A 7,500-nucleotide genomic window follows, 5' to 3' on the forward strand; every position below is an offset into this window, starting at 1 on the left:
GTAACTGTCATCCAAACTGTAGCCTAAGTTTACATCAGATAATACTGTCAAAGTACGCCGTTACATTGACAACATGCCTAAACATTTTGACAACCTTGTTCGTGAACAATGATTCAGTGACTTATCATTCTGATGACACTGACATGATCATTGGCATGAATATTTACTTTTGAGAGATGTACTAAGGATGTTTAGTGACTGACTAAACTACATATGACATCCTATACTCCAATACTCTAATCCCAACAGCAGGGTGAAACCTGATACTAAAACTACATATGACATCCTATACTCCAACACTCTAATCCCAACAGCAGGGTGAAACCTGATACTAAAACTACATATGACATCCTATACTCCAATACTCTAATCCCAACACCAGGGTGAAACCTGATACTAAAACTACATATGACATCCTATACTCCAATACTCTAATCCCAACAGCAGGGTGAAACCTGATACTAAAACTACATATGACATCCTATACTCCAATACTCTAATCCCAACAGCAGGGTGAAACCTGATACTAAAACTACATATGACATCCTATACTCCAATACTCTAATCCCAACAGCAGGGTGAAACCTGATACTAAAACTACATATGACATCCTATACTCCAATACTCTAATCCCAACAGCAGGGTGAAACCTGATACTAAAACTACATATGACATCCTATACTCCCAATACTCTAATCCCAACAGCAGGGTGAAACCTGATACTAAAACTACATATGACATCCTATACTCCAATACTCTAATCCCAACAGCAGGGTGAAACCTGATACTAAAACTAAATATGACATCCTATACTCCAATACTCTAATCCCAACAGCAGGGTGAAACCTGATACTAAAACTACATATGACATCCTATACTCCAATACTCTAATCCCAACAGCAGGGTGAAACCTCATACTAAAACTACATATGACATCCTATACTCCCAATACTCTAATCCCAACAGCAGGGTGAAACCTGATACTAAAACTACATATGACATCCTATACTCCAATACTCTAATCCCAACAGCAGGGTGAAACCTGATACTAAAACTACATATGACATCCTATACTCCAATACTCTAATCCCAACAGCAGGGTGAAACCTGATACTAAAACTACATATGACATCCTATACTCCAATACTCTAATCCCAACTGCAGGGTGAAACCTGATACTAAAACTACATATGACATCCTATACTCCAATACTCTAATCCCAACAGCAGGGTGAAACCTGATACTAAAACTACATATGACATCCTATACTCCCAATACTCTAATCCCAACAGCAGGGTGAAACCTGATACTAAAACTACATATGACATCCTATACTCCAATACTCTAATCCCAACAGCAGGGTGAAACCTGATACTAAAACTACATATGACATCCTGTACTCCAATACTCTAATCCCAACAGCAGGGTGAAACCTGATACTAAAACTACATATGACATCCTATACTCCCAATACTCTAATCCCAACAGCAGGGTGAAACCTGATACTAAAACTGCATATGACATCCTATACTCCAATACTCTAATCCCAACAGCAGGGTGAAACCTGATACTAAAACTACATATGACATCCTATACTCCCAATACTCTAATCCCAACAGCAGGGTGAAACCTGATACTAAAACTACATATGACATCCTATACTCCAATACTCTAATCCCAACAGCAGGGTGAAACCTGATACTAAAACTACATATGACATCCTATACTCCCAATACTCTAATCCCAACAGCAGGGTGAAACCTGATACTAAAACTACATATGACATGCTATACTCCCAATACTCTAATCCCAACAGCAGGGTGAAACCTGATACTAAAACTACATATGACATCCTATACTCCCAATACTCTAATCCCAACAGCAGGGTGAAACCTGATACTAAAACTACATATGACATCCTATACTCCAATACTCTAATCCCAACAGCAGGGTGAAACCTGATACTAAAACTACATATGACATCCTATACTCCAATACTCTAATCCCAACAGCAGGGTGAAACCTGATACTAAAACTACATATGACATCCTATACTCCAATACTCTAATCCCAACAGCAGGGTGAAACCTGATACTAAAACTACATATGACATCCTATACTCCCAATACTCTAATCCCAACAGCAGGGTGAAATCTGATACTAAAACTACATATGACATCCTATACTCCAATACTCTAATCCCAACAGCAGGGTGAAACCTGATACTAAAACTACATATGACATCCTATACTCCCAATACTCTAATCCCAACAGCAGGGTGAAACCTGATACTAAAACTACATATGAAACTACAAACTCCATCCTACACTATAGGCAATCTATTGGTCGAACAACCTACTCTATTGGTGGAACGACCCGTTTACCATCCTACACTATAGGCAATCTATTGGTCAAACAACCTACTCTATTGGTGGAACGACCAGGATACTATCCTAGGCTATAGGCAATCTATTGGTGGAACAACCTACTCTATTGGTGGAACGACCAGGTTACTATCCTACACTATAGGCACTCTATTGGTGGAACAACCTACTCTATTGGTGGAACGACCAGGATACTATCCTACACTATAGGCAATCTATTGGTCGAACAACCTACTCTATTGGTGGAACGACCAGGTTACTATCCTACACTATAGGCAATCTATTGGTGGAACAACCTACTCTATTGGTGGAACGACCAGGTTACTATCCTACACTATAGGCAATCTATTGGTCGAACAACCTACTCTATTGGTGGAACAACCAGGTTACTATCCTACACTATAGGCAATCTATTGGTGGAACGACCCGGTTACCATCCTACACTATAGGGTTTCTATTGGTGGAACGACCCGGTTACCATCCTACACTATAGGCACTCTATTGGTGGAACGACCCGGTTACCATCCTACACTATAGGGTTTCTATTGGTGGAAGGACCAGGTTACCATCCTACACTATAGGCACTCTATTGGTGGAACGACCAGGTTACCATCCTACACTATAGGCACTCTATTGGTAGAATGACCCGCCATCCTACACTATAGGCACTCTATTGGTGGAACGACCCAGTTACCATCCTACACTATAGGCACTCTATTGGTAGAATGACCCGACCATCCTACACCATAGGCACTCTATTGGTGGAACGACTTACTATCCTACACTATAGGCACTCTATTGGTGGAACAACCATCCTACACTATAGGCACTCTATTGGTGGAACGACCCGGTTACCATCCTACACTATAGGCACTCTATTGGTGGAACGACCCGGTTACCATCCTACACTATAGGGTTTCTATTGGTGGAAGGACCAGGTTACCATCCTACACTATAGGCACTCTATTGGTGGAACGACCCGGTTACCATCCTACACTATAGGCACTCTATTGGTGGAACAACCCGGTTACCATCCTACACTATAGGCACTCTATTGGTGGAACGACCCAGTTACCATCCTACACTATAGGCACTCTATTGGTAGAATGACCCGGTTACCATCCTACACTATAGGCACTCTATTGGTGGAACGACCCGGTTACTATCCTACACTATAGGCACTCTATTGGTGGAACAACCATCCTACACTATAGGCACTCTATTGGTGGAACTACCCGGTTACCATCCTACACTATAGGCACTCTATTGGTGGAACGACCTGGTTACCATCCTACACTATAGGCACTCTACTACCATCCTACACTATAGGCACTCTATTGGTGGAACGACCTGGTTACCATCCTACACTATAGGCACTCTATTGGTGGAACGACCCGGTTACCATCCTACACTATAGGGTTTCTATTGGTGGAACACCCGGTTACCATCCTACACTATAGGCACTCTATTGGTGGAACGACCCGGTTACCATCCTACACTATAGGCACTTTCTATTGGTGGAATGACCCGGTTACCATCCTACACTATAGGCACTCTATTGGTGGAACTCCTACACTATAGGCATCTATTGGTAGAATGACCTCCTACACTATAGGCACTCTATTGGTGGAACGACCCGGTTACCATCCTACACTATAGGCACTCTATTGGTAGAATGACCGACCATCCTACACTATAGGTTATTGGTGGAACCATCTAGGCACTCTATTGGTGGAACGACCCGGTTACCATCCTACACTATAGGCACTCTATTGGTGGAACGACCCCATCCTACACTATAGGTTACCATCCTACACTATAGGGTTTCTATTGGTGGAAGGACCAGGTTACCATCCTACACTATAGGCACTCTATTGGTAGAATGACCCGGTTACCATCCTACACTATAGGCACTCTATTGGTGGAACGACCCGGTTACTATCCTACACTATAGGCACTCTATTGGTGGAACAACCCGGTTACCATCCTACACTATAGGCACTCTATTGGTGGAACGACCCGGTTACCATCCTACACTATAGGCACTCTATTGGTGGAACGGCCATCCTACACTATAGGCACTCTATTGGTGGAACGACCCGGTTACCATCCTACACTATAGGCACTCTATTGGTGGAACGACCCGGTTACCATCCTACACTATAGGCACTCTATTGGTGGAACGACCCGGTTACCATCCTACACTATAGGCACTCTATTGGTGGAACGACCCGGTTACCATCCTATACCCCCTACAGTCAGTAACTATAGCCAGAGGAACATTTTTGAAAGGGCTGTATTTGAATTACCATGTATTGAGTCCTGTTGTGTTCTTCAACTATGGTGTTATATTGCCACTTAGTGGAAATCATAACTAAATCCCAACCAGTGAAAATGCTGTCTATGGAGTGGTTCATAAGTGGTCATTCCAGGCAATGTGCCTGTGTGTTTGTGGTGGTTTTTAACCCTATGTTAGTTGGCAAGAAGCAGACAAGTGAGTCTAGAAGGGGTCTGAGCATGCCAGTGTGTGTCTGTCATTCTGCCCACCTGCCAATCCAACTGAGTGTATTGTGTTTCTGTGAGTATGTACAGTGTGTCTGTCACTCTGCCCACCTGCCAATCCAACTGTGAGTGTATTGTGTTTCTGTGAGTATGTACAGTGTGTCTGTCACTCTGCCCACCTGCCAATCCAACTGTGAGTGTATTGTGTTTCTGTGAGTATGTACAGTGTGTCTGTCACTCTGCCCACCTGCCAATCCAACTGAGTGTATTGTGTTTCTGTGAGTATGTACAGTGTGTCTGTCACTCTGCCCACCTGCCAATCCAACTGTGAGTGTATTGTGTTTCTGTGAGTATGTACAGTGTGTCTGTCACTCTGCCCACCTGCCAATCCAACTGAGTGTATTGTGTTTCTGTGAGTATGTACAGTGTGTCTGTCACTCTGCCCACCTGCCAATCCAACTGTGAGTGTATTGTGTTTCTGTGAGTATGTACAGTGTGTCTGTCACTCTGCCCACCTGCCAATCCAACTGTGAGTGTATTGTGTTTCTGTGAGTATGTACAGTGTGTCTGTCACTCTGCCCACCTGCCAATCCAACTGAGTGTATTGTGTTTCTGTGAGTATGTACAGTGTGTCTGTCACTCTGCCCACCTGCCAATCCAACTGTGAGTGTATTGTGTTTCTGTGAGTATGTACAGTGTGTCTGTCACTCTGCCCACCTGCCAATCCAACTGTGAGTGTATTGTGTTTCTGTGAGTATGTACAGTGTGTCTGTCACTCTGCCCACCTGCCAATCCAACTGAGTGTATTGTGTTTCTGTGAGTATGTACAGTGTGTCTGTCACTCTGCCCACCTGCCAATCCAACTGTGAGTGTATTGTGTTTCTGTGAGTATGTACAGTGTGTCTGTCACTCTGCCCACCTGCCAATCCAACTGAGTGTATTGTGTTTCTGTGAGTATGTACAGTGTGTCTGTCACTCTGCCCACCTGCCAATCCAACTGTGAGTGTATTGTGTTTCTGTGAGTATGTACAGTGTGTCTGTCACTCTGCCCACCTGCCAATCCAACTGTGAGTGTATTGTGTTTCTGTGAGTATGTACAGTGTGTCTGTCACTCTGCCCACCTGCCAATCCAACTGAGTGTATTTTGTTTCTGTGAGTATGTACAGTGTGTCTGTCATTCTGCCCACCTGCCAATCCAACTGTGAGTGTATTTTGTTTCTGTGAGTATGTACAGTGTGTCTGTCATTCTGCCCACCTGCCAATCCAACTGAGTGTATTGTGTTTCTGTGAGTATGTACAGTGTGTCTGTCATTCTGCCCACCTGCCAATCCAACTGAGTGTATTGTGTTTCTGTGAGTATGTACAGTGTGTCTGTCACTCTGCCCACCTGCCAATCCAACTGAGTGTATTGTGTTTCTGTGAGTATGTACAGTGTGTCTGTCACTCTGCCCACCTGCCAATCCAACTGAGTGTATTGTGTTTCTGTGAGTATGTACAGTGTGTCTGTCACTCTGCCCACCTGCCAATCCAACTGAGTGTATTGTGTTTCTGTGAGTATGTACAGTGTGTCTGTCATTCTGCCCACCTGCCAATCCAACTGTGAGTGTATTTTGTTTCTGTGAGTATGTACAGTGTGTCTGTCACTCTGCCCACCTGCCAATCCAACTGAGTGTATTGTGTTTCTGTGAGTATGTACAGTGTGTCTGTCATTCTGCCCACCTGCCAATCCAACTGAGTGTATTGTGTTTCTGTGAGTATGTACAGTGTGTCTGTCACTCTGCCCACCTGCCAATCCAACTGAGTGTATTGTGTTTCTGTGAGTATGTACAGTGTGTCTGTCACTCTGCCCACCTGCCAATCCAACTGAGTGTATTGTGTTTCTGTGAGTATGTACAGTGTGTCTGTCACTCTGCCCACCTGCCAATCCAACTGAGTGTATTGTGTTTCTGTGAGTATGTACAGTGTGTCTGTCATTCTGCCCACCTGCCAATCCAACTGTGAGTGTATTTTGTTTCTGTGAGTATGTACAGTGTGTCTGTCATTCTGCCCACCTGCCAATCCAACTGAGTGTATTGTGTTTCTGTGAGTATGTACAGTGCATTCAGAAAGTATAAAGACCCTTTCACTTTTTCACATGTTGTTACATTACAGCCTTTTTCTAAAATGGGTTACATTGTTTTCCCCCCTCATCAATCTACACACAATACCCCATAATGACAAAGAAAAAACACGTTTTTAGACATTTTTGCAAATGTATTAAAAATAAAAAACTGAAATATCACATTTACATATATCCAGTACTTTGTTGAAGCACCTTTGGCAGTGATTACAGCCAAGTCTTCTTGGGTATGACACAACAAGCTTGACGCACCTGTATTTGGGGAGTTTCTCCCATTCTTCTCTGCAGATCCTGTCAAGCTCTGTCAGGTTGGATGGGGAGGGTCGCTGCATGTCTATTTTCTGGTCGCTACAGAGATGCTAGATCAGGTTAAAGTCCTGGCTCTGGCTGGGCCACTCAGGGACATTCAGAGACTTGTTCCGAAGCCACTCCTGCGTTGTCTTGGCTGTGTGCTTAGGGTCGTTGTTCTGTTGGAAGGTGAACCATCATCCCAGT

General features: G+C 43.6%; 1 protein-coding gene across 2 annotated transcripts in view; it reads right to left on the reverse strand.

Moving 5' to 3' along the window:
• The window catches only part of LOC135511879 (protein kinase C epsilon type), a 282,479-nt gene that overhangs the window by 67,774 nt on the left and 207,205 nt on the right, over positions 1-7,500 (reverse strand). The gene's annotated exons all lie outside the window — the stretch shown is intronic.

This window comes from Oncorhynchus masou, chromosome 24, assembly GCF_036934945.1.
Source record: "Oncorhynchus masou masou isolate Uvic2021 chromosome 24, UVic_Omas_1.1, whole genome shotgun sequence".
NCBI lineage: Eukaryota > Metazoa > Chordata > Actinopteri > Salmoniformes > Salmonidae > Oncorhynchus > Oncorhynchus masou.